Genomic DNA, 15,249 nt, shown 5'->3' with positions numbered 1-15,249 from the left:
ACAAAATTTTCTGAATAGAGATTAGAAATCGTTCTCTATAATAATTCTCTATAACGACAATTATCTCATTGTACTTAGAACATTATTGTACGGCAAAATCATTGTAACACTGAAATTTCTAAATAAAGTACTACGTGGTCATAAGCGCATCCTGTTTATATATACATGTATACATATACATGTGTATATATATATATATATATATATATATATATATATATATATATATAAAATCTAGGACTATCAATAAATCGGTAAAGAACTTCAGCGATCAACGATCGATGCATGCTTGGAATTGTAAGTCATGCTATACATACATGTATGCATTCTGATATAGTCATAGTGATATATATAACTAAAATGTTAGAAAATGTTATCGATAATTTCGCGGTATATACATTGATGGCGTGAGTAAATAAGCGATTGAATATAAATTAAATGGCTGCTATCATTATAAACATTTACGATCGATATTTCGTTTCGTATTATTCTTTTTCTCTTTTTTTTCAAAAGAACGTGCTTAATTCTAATTGTTAAACGAATCGATGATTTTGTTCGATTCGTCCAAGTTGAGCAATAAACAAATATTTATAAACGAATAAAAAGAAAATTAGTTTAATACGTAATATTTGCATAGCATGTGTCCATGTTAATGTTTGTACTAATATAATGAAAGAGGATGCGACACACCCGCATGGCGAAGCGTAGTAACGTGATTTTGCATGAGAGAGAAAGAGAGAGAGAGAGAGAGAGAGAGAGAGAGAGAGAGAGAGAGAGAGAGAGAGAGAGAGAAGGAGAGAGAGAGAGAAAGAGCATATCACACACAAATACAAAGTTCGACCCAGAGATGTATGTACGCCGTGAAGAATTCCGGCATGAATGAATCACTTCACGAGAATCGCGCGCATGGCATACGTAATATTTGTCTCCTATTCGTTCCACGTGTGGAATTTTTATTAGAAAAGCGCCAGTTAAAAGGATATAACTCTATGTATGTATTTACATACTTATATGACAACGACGACGATGACGATGACGATCAGAAAGAGGAACACAAGAAGTGGTCTTGATTTGATTCTCATGATACGTGACGTATCTTCAGGAAATGAGACGTGTTCTCTTCTTGAGGAGGAATCGCTAATTAATTTCGTTCAAAATCGATTAGGTTATTAAAATTCATTGGCTCCACTAATGAAATATAGGTATATAGAAACTAAGGAACTTCTCTCTCTTTCTCTTTCTCTATTTACAAATAAGAAATGATCCTCTTCATGTTATTCACATTTATCATAATATAATATTGTGATTGCTTATTTAGAGGAAGAGGGAGAGAGAAGGAGAGAAAGATAGACAGAAGGAAAGAGAGAGAGAGATACAAAGAATAATTGCGTGGAATAAAAGAATACATTTTTCGAAATCTTGCATAAGAGAACTTTCAATGGCAAAAGGTATGACTCATGTGCGGCGACTGACCACAGCCAGAGAGTATCATCCATTGTTTCTTATCGAAACAATACTCGATTTGTCGAATGCTTTGTACGCATCAAATCGTTGGGACTGAATTCTTAGTCGGTGACGATAGGCGAATAGGAATCATGGCGTCGTCCTGGATTTTTCAAATCGTTGCAAAATCGAAAATCTTTCGTATTTTTTCTTTTCTCGATTTATTTCATTCTCTCGATTAAATCCATTTCTAATTTTTTATTTATTTGTTTGTTTGTTGAAAGGGTTTGAAGAGATTTATCAAGTAAGAAGGGGATATGTCGTTGACGTCAATAATCTCGCACACGCCGATGACGTAAATCAATGGTTTTGATTCCCAAGAATAGTCTCTCTCTCTTTTTTATCGAATCGTCTTATCGATAGTGGAAATTGTGTTCCCCAGCTACTATCGGAGAAAAGAACGACACAGCCTGGGTAGACATTTTCATTAGTTCGGTAGGAGTCTCGCGTCGACGTTTTTGACGCATTACAAAAGCTTCGATGATGTTCGGATAAAGAATCGGAGGGGTGAAAATAACGAGGGATAACGAGCGAGGGGAGGGTTAGAAAGAAAGAAAGAAAGAAAAAGAGAAAGAGAGAGAGAGAGAGAGAGAGAGAGAGAGAGAGAGAGAGAGAGAGAGAGAGAGAGAACAGCTATGAGCTGGCAACGAGCATTGACAGTGAGTCAGTTGGTGAGACATTTCACCAATTTGTAAATGATAACACCTCGCTCCCCCTTTCGAATTTTTGAGGGAAAAAATTTTCCCTTCTTTTTCACCCTTCTTTTTTGTTTCTTTCGTCGATCGATTTCAGCTTTCGGCAAAGTACAGGATTAACGTATTACTTGTAAATAATTGATCAGCCATATATAAAGTGAAGATGTAAAAATCGGTCGATTATAATGTACTTATTTACGTTGAAATAATACGTTGGAAGCTTAAAAAGATTGATAATATGGAGTTCTTGCAATCCTAGTAACAATATAATGTTAACTTTTATAATGCACAAGGATTTATAGTAAAAAGATTATTGAGTTTATCAATAGATATATGATCTATATGTATATTTGTGTTACGTTAGATTTTAATGTTCTAAATTCGTTCCTTTTATCTCTACCTTCTTTTTCTTACCTCGGAAGATCTGGCTTTTTTACTATTCAGTGATCAGGATATTTATACGTTTATCGTATTCTTTATCGTGCTACTTATCTTTCAGGTGCCACTTTTGATATACGTTGTTTAGTCATTCCGATCGAAAAAGAAAAAGAACGGAAGCAGAACGCGATAAGAATAGGTCGAGTACATTGATAAGCAACTTCGATAAGAGACAACTGCGCCCGATAAAGAGTCTCTCTTCTCGGTTCTCCGGAAAAATTTTCGTGAATTTCCAAGAAATCCCAGATGCAAAGCAAAGATCTTTTATCGTGGGATTTGTTGGTCGGTCGATCAATCGATATAGTAAGACGAATGAATAATCGCCGAGTGTTTCTTAGTTGATATTTTTTTTTATTTTTATCTCTATTTTTTGCTTCCTTTTTTTTTAAATAAGTGCATATCTAATTTCGAAATTCAATGCACGTCACGTTTTCATTTTGATTCATTTGTTCTTTTTCTTTTTCCTTTTCTTATCAGCAAATAAAATCGTGACGTCCATTGAAAAGATCATTACCTATATATTTTTTCTTTTTGATATTTTTAATTATCTCTTATCGAAGAATATCCATTCCCGAATGATTATCAATCTTTTGAAATTTTACGACAACCAGAAGCGATTCAAAATGAACAATAAGATGACGGAAGAAATGAGATCGTAAGCGATGAACGATGCAACGTAATGAACGAGCAACGCAATTTCTTGATGATTTATTTTGGCGAGGCCGTTGCGCGCGGTTGGTCTATGCTGTCTCTGCTCGAGCCACGAATAACTCGGAGAATCATAGCGACGCTTGCTCGACGACGTCGAGGTTATTCTGACTCATCTTGGATTCTCGTAGAGATCGTAAGAAAACTGTAGATCTCGACTCCTCAGCTCAGCACAACTCTACTCATTTGTTCTTTTTCTTTTTCTCAAGGAAATTCCAATGTTTTCGAAGGACGTTACGGACGTGGTCTTACCTGTCTTGTACTTGTACCATGTTCTCCAACAATCATAATAAAATACTTGCGAATGATTACCTTAGAAGAATCTGCTTTTTTTTTTTTTAAATGAAATAGTAAACTAGAGGGGTTGAAAGCGCGTTGAATAATCAGTCCAAGAAATCGAACGAAAGTGTGAATAATTTTGTTTAGATCGAATAAAGATCTGTCAATGTAAGTACTTGCTGTATATTAATGTATAATATATATATATATATATATATATATATATATATATATATATATATAGATATTATATATTAATATATAGCAATTATATATATATATATATATATATATATATATATACATATATATATACACATTAAAAATTGTATAAAATTAATAATTTTTATAGTGACGATAGAGAAATAACAACAAATTTTTATCGACTTCTTTTTTTATAAATGCATGTATTTTGTAGATATTATTATCTTCTATTCATTGAAATTGAACCGATCCAAAAAAAGAATTAAGTTTATCTAGATCTAGAAAAAGTTATAAAATTTTATTTAATGTTCAGTTACTTTCGTTACTCGGTACAGATATTTTCAAGTGGATAAACGAAAGATCGCGATCGTTAGAAGCAGCCTCAGGATGCATATATGTTTATCGAGCTCGATGTAACTGGAAATTGCATCGTTACGCATGATAAGTGACAAAATACGTTTCCAGAGAAAATATTCTCACCTTATGTTTAAAATACGCGATTATTTGTACGTCAAGCGAGAGAAAAGTTATGACTTTAGTTTACGACAAGGAAAATATATCTTCGAGTAATCATCTCGTGTCAAAAGATTGCCGACACTGTGTAGTAATGAGAGATAAGTTTGTATATAGCTATATACATTTATATACACATATATTATGCATCGTATCTAACCGATTTAACATATACTAAACGTTATTGCGTTTTTTGTTCTTTATTGTATAAAGTTCAATTAGTTTTCCCAATTTTCTGAAAAGATCCTTAAAAAATCGTCGATTTTTATTATCGATGGATCGTTCTTCGAGTAATTTTTTTCTTTTTTTTTATATATAGAATATTCTTCGAAATAGTTTGAATAAAAGATACAGAAATAAAGATAAGGATATGTACGATCTGTTGTTTAACTTTTCTTTTATTTTGTTTTTACGATTTTCTTATGGTCATTCAATCCATTAATGTTTTTAATAGATTTACGTTATGTTTCTATTATATACATATATACTATTTTTTAAGTTTATATTAACCGATAATTCAAAAGGAATTTCATTTATTTTAAAGATCTATCGACGACTTCGAGAAATGAATTTCGAAGAAACAAAGGCTTACGCACCGCCATAAACGTTTGCTTCTACTTGCCTGACTCCTCGTTTACATTCAGTCATCTTCTCCGCATATCCTTTCCGCGGAAATTTTATCAGACTAATTGCATACCACGTAACTATGCGAAATTTTTTATTTCACAGCGATTAAATCATTCGTAATTATGATCGATCATTAAGCTATAAGAAATTATATTTTTAATAACAGTTGTCCAATCATCATCGGTGTTTTTTCGTCCATATCCTTTTGTATGAATTTCATCTAGAAATTTCGTCTTCTATAGGTACGGTTTTTTCTGGATACTTCGCTTGTTTTACGAAAAAAAAAAAAAATAAATAAATCTACTCATCAGTCCGAAAAAAGTTCATTCGAAGTAAATACATATCTATGATAGAATCGATAAATTTTATGAAGTCAATGGAATCGATAACACGTGGCGAAATTAAACAGTCGATTAAATGATTATTAAGAATAGAAAAAATAAACGAAGTTCGAAGTTCGAATTTCGAATGATTTTCCGACTCTATAGACTACCGAATGCTGATGCAGAAAACGTGCAACGTCGTCGTCGTCGTCGTCGTTGTGTTGTCGTCGTCGAAGCATAACCTTCTTTGCCGGTAAGCCGACTGCGTTCCCTTCGATATACACACACACACACACCTAATATACATAGCTGGAACGTGCAGGACTCTATAGTTGCGTGTAAGAACAGAACGAGAGGCAAGGTAAGATATGGCAAGGTGAGGTGAGATGAGGTGAGGTGAGGTGAAGCGAGGCGAAGGTGTGAAGGCCGTGCGAGGAAAGCAAGCTACGATCCTTTTCCCTCCTTCTTATAACCTCTCCACAAGTTCCCTTGCTCCTTCTTCGTTTGTACAGGTCTGCTCCAATGGGCGGCATTCCAACGGCATCTCGTAGTTCTTTCTTCGTTCTTCGATATCCTGGACTTTCGATTGACTGATTCTTCCTAAACATAACCGATCTCCCTCTCTTTCTGTCTGTCTGTCTGTCTGTCTGTTTCTCTCTCTCTCTCTCTCTCTCTCTCTCTCTCTCTCTCTCTCTTTCTCTCTCTCTTTGTTTTATGCATTGAACTTTCCATTGTAAAGTATCGACCTGTTTCTCTGATCTATGTATACCTATATATATACTTGTACACACAAGTTGGAACCAGGAATGCTAATGTCTTTACTTGCACCTGAACCAATGATTAACTGACGTGAGCTTTACTCTTGTATCTCTATTTTATATTCCACTTTATAATACTTGTATTACTCCCTTTTTCTTGATTTTCTTCTTATAAATATGACAAGGCTTCTACGTGGACCTTCTTTTCTTTTAATTGAAAGATTACGAAAGAAAATTATTCGTTCATCATTCCCTTTAAGAATATTCGTCTCAAAGTTGCTGTTATTATTTTTCTTTTCCACGTGAAAAAAATTATCAGTTGTTCGATGATTCATCCTTCCATCATTAATAAAAATCGAAAGAAGCATCGAGAATGTGATACGATTAATACTTTTCCTCTCACGTTTTCTTTCTTCTCTTCCTTCTTCTTCTTATTATTATTTTTCTCGATCCCAAAAAAATAACGGTACCATCGTTAAATATTCACATTCTATTCATTAATTTAGCGAAAAGATAATCGTAGACGACAAAGAAGGGAGACATGGAGAAGCTATCTCGATAGCGTAGCTGACGAACCTTGTCTGGTCCCCATTCAGTCGATGACCTCACTTTTCTCATAGATACCAGATATCGAGGCTGCCTTTTGCTTCTAGCACTGATATACACCGATACACGCCGATGCTAACTTCCAAGTCAAAGAAGAAAGAATACGCGAGAAGTCGCGTTAGCCTTCGTATCTTTTCATTTAAATAAGATAAAGAAACGCGTTTGAATTTTTTTCTCTATAAATTCCTTCCGTCACGAATTTCTCGAAAGAATTTATGACGAATTTATACGAATAAAAGTCTCTTTTGCTCTTCGATTCATCAGTATTTTTCAAACTCAACTTTGATATAATATAATATATATAGTATCTTCAAAATTCGTTTTTTTCGAATTCTTATATAAAAACTTAATCATTTTAAATATAATGATGGATATCTACTCTACTCGACAGAAAAAGTTTCCGTTCTGCTCTGATTATTCTACTTTCGCTCGATACCAATCAAAATGTCCACCGTAATGCACGTCAGAAAATTGTTATTTATTACGATTTAGGAAGAAGATGTGTATTATATATAATAATATACGTTGCTGAGTATTATATATCGTTAAGAAAAACTTTTGTTATGCTTGATTGAGATCGATGAATCTTGACATTTTTTCAATCGTTTCTTATCGATCTTCTCTCGTTGAATTCGACGATTATTTGGATCCAGAAACAAGTGAATAGAAGTGAACAACACGACAACGACGACAACAACAACAACGACAGCGATGACGGACTCGAGGAGGCCGCGGTGAGTCAGAGAGAAAGTAAGCAATCGAGGCATTTGTGATTCGACGCTTTGACGACCCAGAAGAACTAACTTGGGAAGGAAGGCGAGATTAGAAACGACACGAGAGTCTACGAACTCGCAGTTTCTTCGCATTGTTTCAATCTCGCGCTTAATTTCTTTTTATTTTCAATAATAACAATAATAATATATAATAATAATAATAACAATATATTATTATTATTATTATTATTATTATTATTATTATTATTATTATTATTATTATGTAATATCAATGCGTACGAATAATATTTGTCTGATATATATATAATAATAATAACAAAATGTCTATATATGGGACAAATATAATAATAACAATATGTCTATATATGGGACAAATATCATTCGAATGCGTTCAGCCCTATGTATTTCCCCTTCTTCTCATTTACTTTTATTACCAGCGTTAAATACATGCTGTGAGATAATTGCTCCTCTATAGCAATAATTTTTCTATGAGTCACATTATAATTATCCATTGTCGAGAAACCATCACATTTTTGAGGAATTGTGTTCCTCTTTCCTCTCTCTCTCTCTCTCTCTCTCTCTCTCTCTCTCTCTCTCTTTCTCTCTTCTCTTTTAATCTTTTTCTTCGTCATATGTTCTCTTACCCGTTTTCGTTCTTTTTATCATTTTTTCGATAAATATTAACTTAATTGTAATTAAGATATCGTTCTGTGTGAGTCATGTAGAAAAGAAGTTTCGATGAGAATTTAAAGAATTTCTAATGATTATTATATACACCTACATATATTATGTGCATATGTATTGTTAAGTTAACATAGACATTTTGTTTGACATCGATTTTTCCTTCTATACTTTAATCGTGTTTTTCCGTATTTACAATGATGCATGTATGTCGATAAAGATAATTTGTTCGATCGTCAAAAACCAACGAGAGTCGATGATGATGGGAACGTGTAATCGATCGATCAATCGATCTACTTTTGCAGCAACTTATTTTTTTTCTTTTTTTTTTTTTTTTTTTGATCGAATCGAGTTCGCAAATATTTGAACATTACGAAGAAGAGAGAGAAGAGTATGCGGTCAATATCGGACGACGCATAATGCTAACAGATAATTGTGACTCAAGCCATGAAAAGTGCGTGCGTGACTCACGTAGCAATAATCGAACGAGTAAGTTAACAATATCGATCAGATTTTTCAAAGAATTGTAATCCACTTTACGTCATGGTCCACGAATTGGAATCACATATCCGCGTCATCTATTTTATCATCGACGCGTTCCTTTAAATTTTTTTCTGTCAAGAAATTACGAGATCAAACAATGCGATTGGTTGATCGTGTTATTCGAGATTTTTGTTATTTAACAAGCTTAATACTATTAACGACACTCAATTTTGCAAAATTTTATTGTTTATCATTATTCCTAATATTAAAAAAATTACAAATATATTTCTTAATAAGAGTATAATATTAACATATGACAATAAAATCTTCATTTATCTTTTATCTAAAAAATCTATTTGATATTTAAATTATTAAGGAAGAGAGAAGGAGAAAAAACATGAGTTTGCAAAAAAATAAATAACATTAATTGATGCAAAAGGTAGGATGATAGATACAATCCTAATTTATTGTTGTGTAATGGCTATGTTTAATAGGCGTGAAAATGGTTCAATGATTAACAGCCGTTCTTTATGTTTGAGAAAGATTGACATAGGATGACGAAGATATTTATTTGAACGATTAAAATAACGATCGAATCTTTCCTCATTAATTTTATATTTTTCACAAAACAGATAAACGTTTTTAAAATTCAATCAAATTCGATCGAATTCAATTGAATCGATTGTCTGTTTGTTAATATGAAAGAATTCTTAATTCGAAAATAATATAGGTATGTACGTAGAAAATAGAATCATCTAAATGAAAAGAAAAATTTTCGTTAGCTTGACTGAATGCCCATGAGATATACTATTTCATAAAAAAAGGGACCGCCGAAGCAAATTGAAAATCGGAAAATCGTAGAAGCGTGAAGAGCTCGTCATAGTCGCGGGGTTGACATGCCAAAAAAGCTGCAGTGAGAGAGGGAGAGAGAGAGAGAGAAAAGGGACTTAATGAATTAGTCATCGCTTTTTGAGAGGCTGAGAGTAGTAAAAGGGAGAGGGGTGGGTGGTCGAGTTTAGGGGGTGGCGTTGTCGCATTTTGCCTTTGTGAGCTTTTCTCTGGCCCTAAGAGGCCAAAGGAGAACCGAAAAAGGGGATAGCAACGGATACCCCCACTTTTCTGTCCGAATAAGGGTGGTGAATGTGGTTTGCGTCGTAGAGCGCATCTGGATCAGCTGTCGATGACGACGATTATTATATATGAGTCACCCGCTAGTGCTCGGTTTAAAGTGTATCAATGACTAACGTGTCCGGCACACGCTGCGAGTCTACCCCCACATCCCTCTTTCTCTCTCTCTCTCTCTCTCTCTCTCTCTCTCTCTCTCTCTCTCTCGCGGTACAAAAGTACAGAGTTCCCTTTGATTCTCACATAGCACCTTCTCTCTGCTTCTCTCTGCTTCTCTTCGCTGGCCTCTCTTGCAGACATCAGCGTTACTACTCGGCCTTCAACCCTCATTTCGCCCCTCAAAAATGGTCCTAATTCAAGGGCTTATTCACCGATGGCAACGATGAATGCGTATGACGTGTATGTGCTTCATTTTCTATTCTCTTCTCGCTTGAACTCAATGTAATTCTTTCTCTCTCCTCTCTTCTTCTCTCTCTATCTCTCTTTTTCTCTCTCGCTTTCTTTTCGATGAATGTTCTATGCAACATACGTTCGCGAGAGTCTTTCTATTGGCTCTTCTCGTCATCCGGACTATGAGCTGTCGTTACGAGTGCGGATCATCTGGTACAAAGCCCTTCTGGATTAGGCTGTTAAGGTGCATCCAAATCAATCAGACCGAACCGATTGCGAACGCTAAACGTTTATCAATGAGATTCGTTCAAGTTACTATGTCGACATAAGTATGTGATTACATTAAAATATTATATTTTCTCTTGAACGGACCAATGAAAAAACAACACGTACAAGAATGTTCGAGGTTATAGAATGATCATAAAAAAGTTGCTGGACAAATTTAATGAACGGTGATACGTATGTACATATATATGTATGTACATGTATATATGCGTCGGCGTGTTTGTTGAATGAAAAGTTTCGGTCTAGTGATAACCGTCGGTCAGCTAAGCTCGTCGACGTAATGCAATTTGCATGAATTACATTATTCGTTCTCGGGATGTAACGTGGCTCCCTATCTATCTATGTACATGTATAGTATATATATATATATAGATATACATTACGTATTATACATAAATGTATACGTTTGTATACGTACACATACACATAACATATATATTTATGGACAGTACAAGTCACGCAGAAGTCGCGAGATGTACACGTAACGATGCTTTGTTCTCCGACGAGAGAACAGGGAAGAGAATCGTGAGAATTAAGAGGCTGCGATGCCTGAAAATAACACGTGTCTCATTGTTTGATGCGCTCATTATACGTGTATCTTCTTCTCTCTTAATTAATTCTTCGTAGGTCGTTACTTCCATTTTTCTAATTGGTACTGTCAATACCGACGTTGATCAATTGTTGAAATCGACAGATTTCTATTAGATATTTTCTCCCTCTCTCTCTCTCTCTCTCTCTCTCTCTCTCTCTCTCTTTCTCTCTTTCTCCCTCTCTCTCTCTTTTCCGCTCTTTTTCTCTCTTTATTTGCCCAAGACTATTTCTAATTTTTTTTTCTGCAATATTATTTTGTTAAACATTCAACTACGACCTACGATGAGAAATCTATTTTATGATTCACAATTTGTATATACATAATATATATAGATATGTAGTTGTTGTTTTTTCAATTGATACGATAGTTTGGTATGAGTATATCAACAAAATAATACTATGATACGATTACAATATCGATAAAAACGAGCATTTTTATCAAAAGTAATATATAGTGAATGACAAAACTATTCGGAGACTTTATTTGAATAAATCGGTGTTTATTTCAATTGTTCATGAATAAAAAAAAATTTTTTTTTCCTCATTTCCTATTATGTATCACTTATTGCAATTAACAAAAATATACAATTTAATGTATTTATGTTTAACCATTACAATTTTATACACAATATAAATGAAGTATTGTTCAATTTTCACGTTACGAAAATATTCGGACACTCATTATATTTTCTAGGTAATACGTTTAAGATATCAATATCTCGCGAAAAACCAATGTTTATAAACATGCAACTTGGAATTCCTTTAGTATTGTGCTATAATCTTTAGTATTATGTATATTACATAATAAAATATTTTTAATATTAGACAACTCGTGATTTTCCATCACGAAAAGGCGAAATCCTATTGTGAAATTAATGCTTTGTTAAGTTTAAGTAAAAGCACTGTTGCGGACATTATAAGAAGATTTCAACAAGATCGTACTGAATCTATATTGCAAACTGGTCGGCGAAAGATCTTAAATATTAGAGAACCCAGACAAGTTGTACGAAAGATATAAAAAATCCACGTTTGTGTGTTCCAAAATTAACAGTTGAAGTTTCTAAAGAAACTGAAAAAAGAGCGCATTCCCAAACAATTCGTCGGACATTAAAAAAAAATATAATGGTCGAGTAGCTAGGAAAAACTATTTATTAACGAAGCGAATAGACAAAAATGTGTGATATTTGCAAAAGAATTTAGTAGCAAAAAACATGGTGGAATGATATTATCTTTTGCAACGAAAGTAAATTTAATATTTTTGGGTCTAATGGACCCTATGGCATGAAGCTATGAAGTAGCGTAAACGTAATGTAGTTAAAACCAAAAAATTTACATGCAACGTTTAAGAACGGTGGAAATAATATTCCTGTCTACGGCTGTATTTCAACCAGTGATGTTGGCAATTTGATTTTTGTTGAAGATATCATGGACTAAAATAAATACTTGAAGTAATTAAAAGAAAATTTAATACAAAGTGTTATTCACATGGGAATTGAAAAAAATTTTTATTTTATCAGGATAATGATCCAAAAGACAGTTCGGATTGTACAAGAATTTTTATTATATAATTGTCCCAAAGTGTTGCATCCTCTATCTCAATCACCAGACTTAAATCCCATAGAAAATCTGTGGGATGAATCAGATCGACGAGTACTTTTAACTCTCGTACACACAAAAGAAGAATGGCAACAAATAAGTTCCAAATATTTAAGAAAAATTATTTCCAGTATGCCTAAACGATTAAAACATGTCTAAAATCAAAAGGACCAAAGCCACCAAATATTGAAATTTTGTCAAGTAATTTTTAAAATATCTTATTTGATATTGATGGTATTGGTGTCTGAATATTTTTGTAACATAAAAATCGAACAATATTTCATTTATAATGTGTATAAAATTGTAATGGCTAAACTTAAATTGTATATTTTTGTTAATCATAATAAGTGATACATAATAGGAAAAAAAATTTTTTTTTATTCATGAACAATGGAAATATATACCGATTTTTTCAAATATATCATAGTGTCCGAATATTATTGTCACTCATTGTAGCTTTACTTATCTTTCTTTTGATATATGTATTTTATATTTTGCATTTGAATATATTTAAAAATATTATTAAAAGCTAATAAACTTGTTTTATACTTTTAAAATTTCAAATAGGTTTTATTTTATTATATGACTATTTTTATACATACTCTCAAAGTGAAATAGCTTCGTTTGTTAACTGCGAATAGATCCTCAAAACTATTTAGAAAAAAAGAAGAAAAAATAACGTATGCAATATAAGAAGCAAATTTCTTTTAACTAATTCATAAGGATGTGTGAGTATTGTATTATATAAAATATATTAAAGAGAAATTCATTTGTACCTGAAATTAGCTTTGAGTAATTTATTTTTTCAAAATCGGATCATATAAAAGAAAAAAAAGGAAAGAAACATTTCATTTATACAAAAATATCTCTCAATTTAAGAAACGATGATAATAATTATCAAATATGTATTAATAAAATTCGTTGGCATTATGTAATAAATAAACATGAAAAAAATGAATACGATAAATCTGTGATATGAAAATGTACATTTGTTTGATTTTTTTGTTGCGATGATCACATTTTAGAAAGAACAGTGACATGAAATAGGATCGAAATCAAAAGCATCCGTGGGTGTTCGTAAACGATTCTGATATTGAAGTGGTAGTTCGCGTCATTGAGTACTTTGGCATCGACTAGGACGGTCGCTTCGTTGGCCCCGCCACATTACTACTCTTTTATCCGACGTGTATACTAAAACGGATGAGTCACCGTGTATGTTAACCCCACAGTGTGTTTACACTGGCTAACATACGAACGGCCGTATGTCAAAATCACGGTTGCATAACGCATTTCGTCCTCTTTCTCTCTCTCTCTTTCTTTCTCTCTCTCTCTCTCTCTCTCTCTCTCTCTGTATTTATCCTTCGGTATCCATCTATCTTTATCTTACTCGCTCTCTTTTTCTTCCTTTTTCTATCGGAAATTTAGACGTGACTCAGAGAATTAGAAACGCAAATTACGACAGTTGGCTGTCGCTTTGACCTTAACGTTAGTTAGTAAGGATGGATGCACTTTTTAAAGCATTCAGGACACAAATGAATCTTCCTAAAAATAATGACGGTTTAAAATAATACGCCTGTAACAAAAATAGGAGTCTCTGATGTTATGTTATTATTATTTCAATATTTATTTGCACGAAGGTTTTCTGATGCGAAAACATCAGTTAGATCTTACAACTTTGCGTCAAAATGAATCTATAACAAGGAAATTTTGCGAAGGCTCTTCATTTTTTCTATGTGATTCATTTATAACCAAATTGCTATGTAGATTTTTATTTTTATCTTTCTTATTTTACCTTATCTTTCTTTATTTTTATATTTTTATTTAATATTTTATTATTTTTTGTTTCTTTTTTTTCTTTTAACGCAACATCAAAGAAAAAAAAATAAAGGGACGAGAATCTTAGAATATTTTGTAAATAAATCTTCTATATAATTTTGAAATCACATATTCATATATCTGTATTTTTTTAAGTTTGAAAAAAAAATAAAGGGACGAGAATCTTAGAATATTTTGTAAGTTAATCTTGTATATAATTTTGAAGTCACATATTCATATATTTGTATTTTTTTAAGTTTGAACACTTTAATTTAGTTAATCAATATAGATATATTTAACAGCATTAACTTTGTTAGTTTATATCCAAAGATATTAATATATGATAAATACAAGTTGTATCAAGTATAAATATAATTATATAATTTTTATATAGATATTATATTATATTATATTATATTATAAAAGAAAAAAAATTGGAGTTAGAGAGGGTTAAAACATAGAGATATAGAAAATCTTATAATAGAACGTGAAGATTCGAATAATCCATAGTACGAAAGACAAAAAAGAAAGTAGATGACTGGCACGTGGGACGTGAGGTTCGCGCGAACTATCGTTTATTACTATTTTCCTTGTGTTTGACTCGATTATTTGCGCGTAAATTCCTTTTGACGTTTGAATGATAATTCGAATGATATCTTGAACGATGTCATCGAAGGAAGAAGTAGAAACGTGTTAAAGAAACGTGTTATGCGAAGATCTCTTGCATAACAGCATCAATACGATTCGCGACTCGAATTGTTTGTTTTCTTCTTCTTTTATCTGTTTTTGTTGTTACTACTACGTACTGCTGTTACTGTTGCTACTGCTGTTGCTACTGTTGCTAGAAATACTATTACTTGTTACTCGGAGATATCTCGCGTTTTCGAGGTGGCAG

At 32.6% G+C, this 15,249-nt stretch overlaps 1 protein-coding gene and 1 long non-coding RNA gene across 4 annotated transcripts in view; one reads left to right on the top strand and one right to left on the bottom strand.

Moving 5' to 3' along the window:
- The window catches only part of LOC124952260 (dual specificity protein phosphatase 10-like), a 50,007-nt gene that overhangs the window by 14,780 nt on the left and 19,978 nt on the right, over window positions 1-15,249 (bottom strand). The gene's annotated exons all lie outside the window — the stretch shown is intronic.
- LOC124952269 lies at window positions 1,698-3,801 on the top strand. The gene is made up of 3 exons (XR_007101851.1): window positions 1,698-2,162; window positions 3,248-3,480; window positions 3,554-3,801. It is a non-coding gene; the product is annotated as an uncharacterized LOC124952269 (long non-coding RNA).

Source organism: Vespa velutina, chromosome 10, assembly GCF_912470025.1.
Source record: "Vespa velutina chromosome 10, iVesVel2.1, whole genome shotgun sequence".
Lineage (NCBI taxonomy): Eukaryota > Metazoa > Arthropoda > Insecta > Hymenoptera > Vespidae > Vespa > Vespa velutina.
The sequence above is the reverse complement of the archived record's forward strand: the minus strand, read 5'-3'. Positions and strand labels throughout refer to the sequence as shown.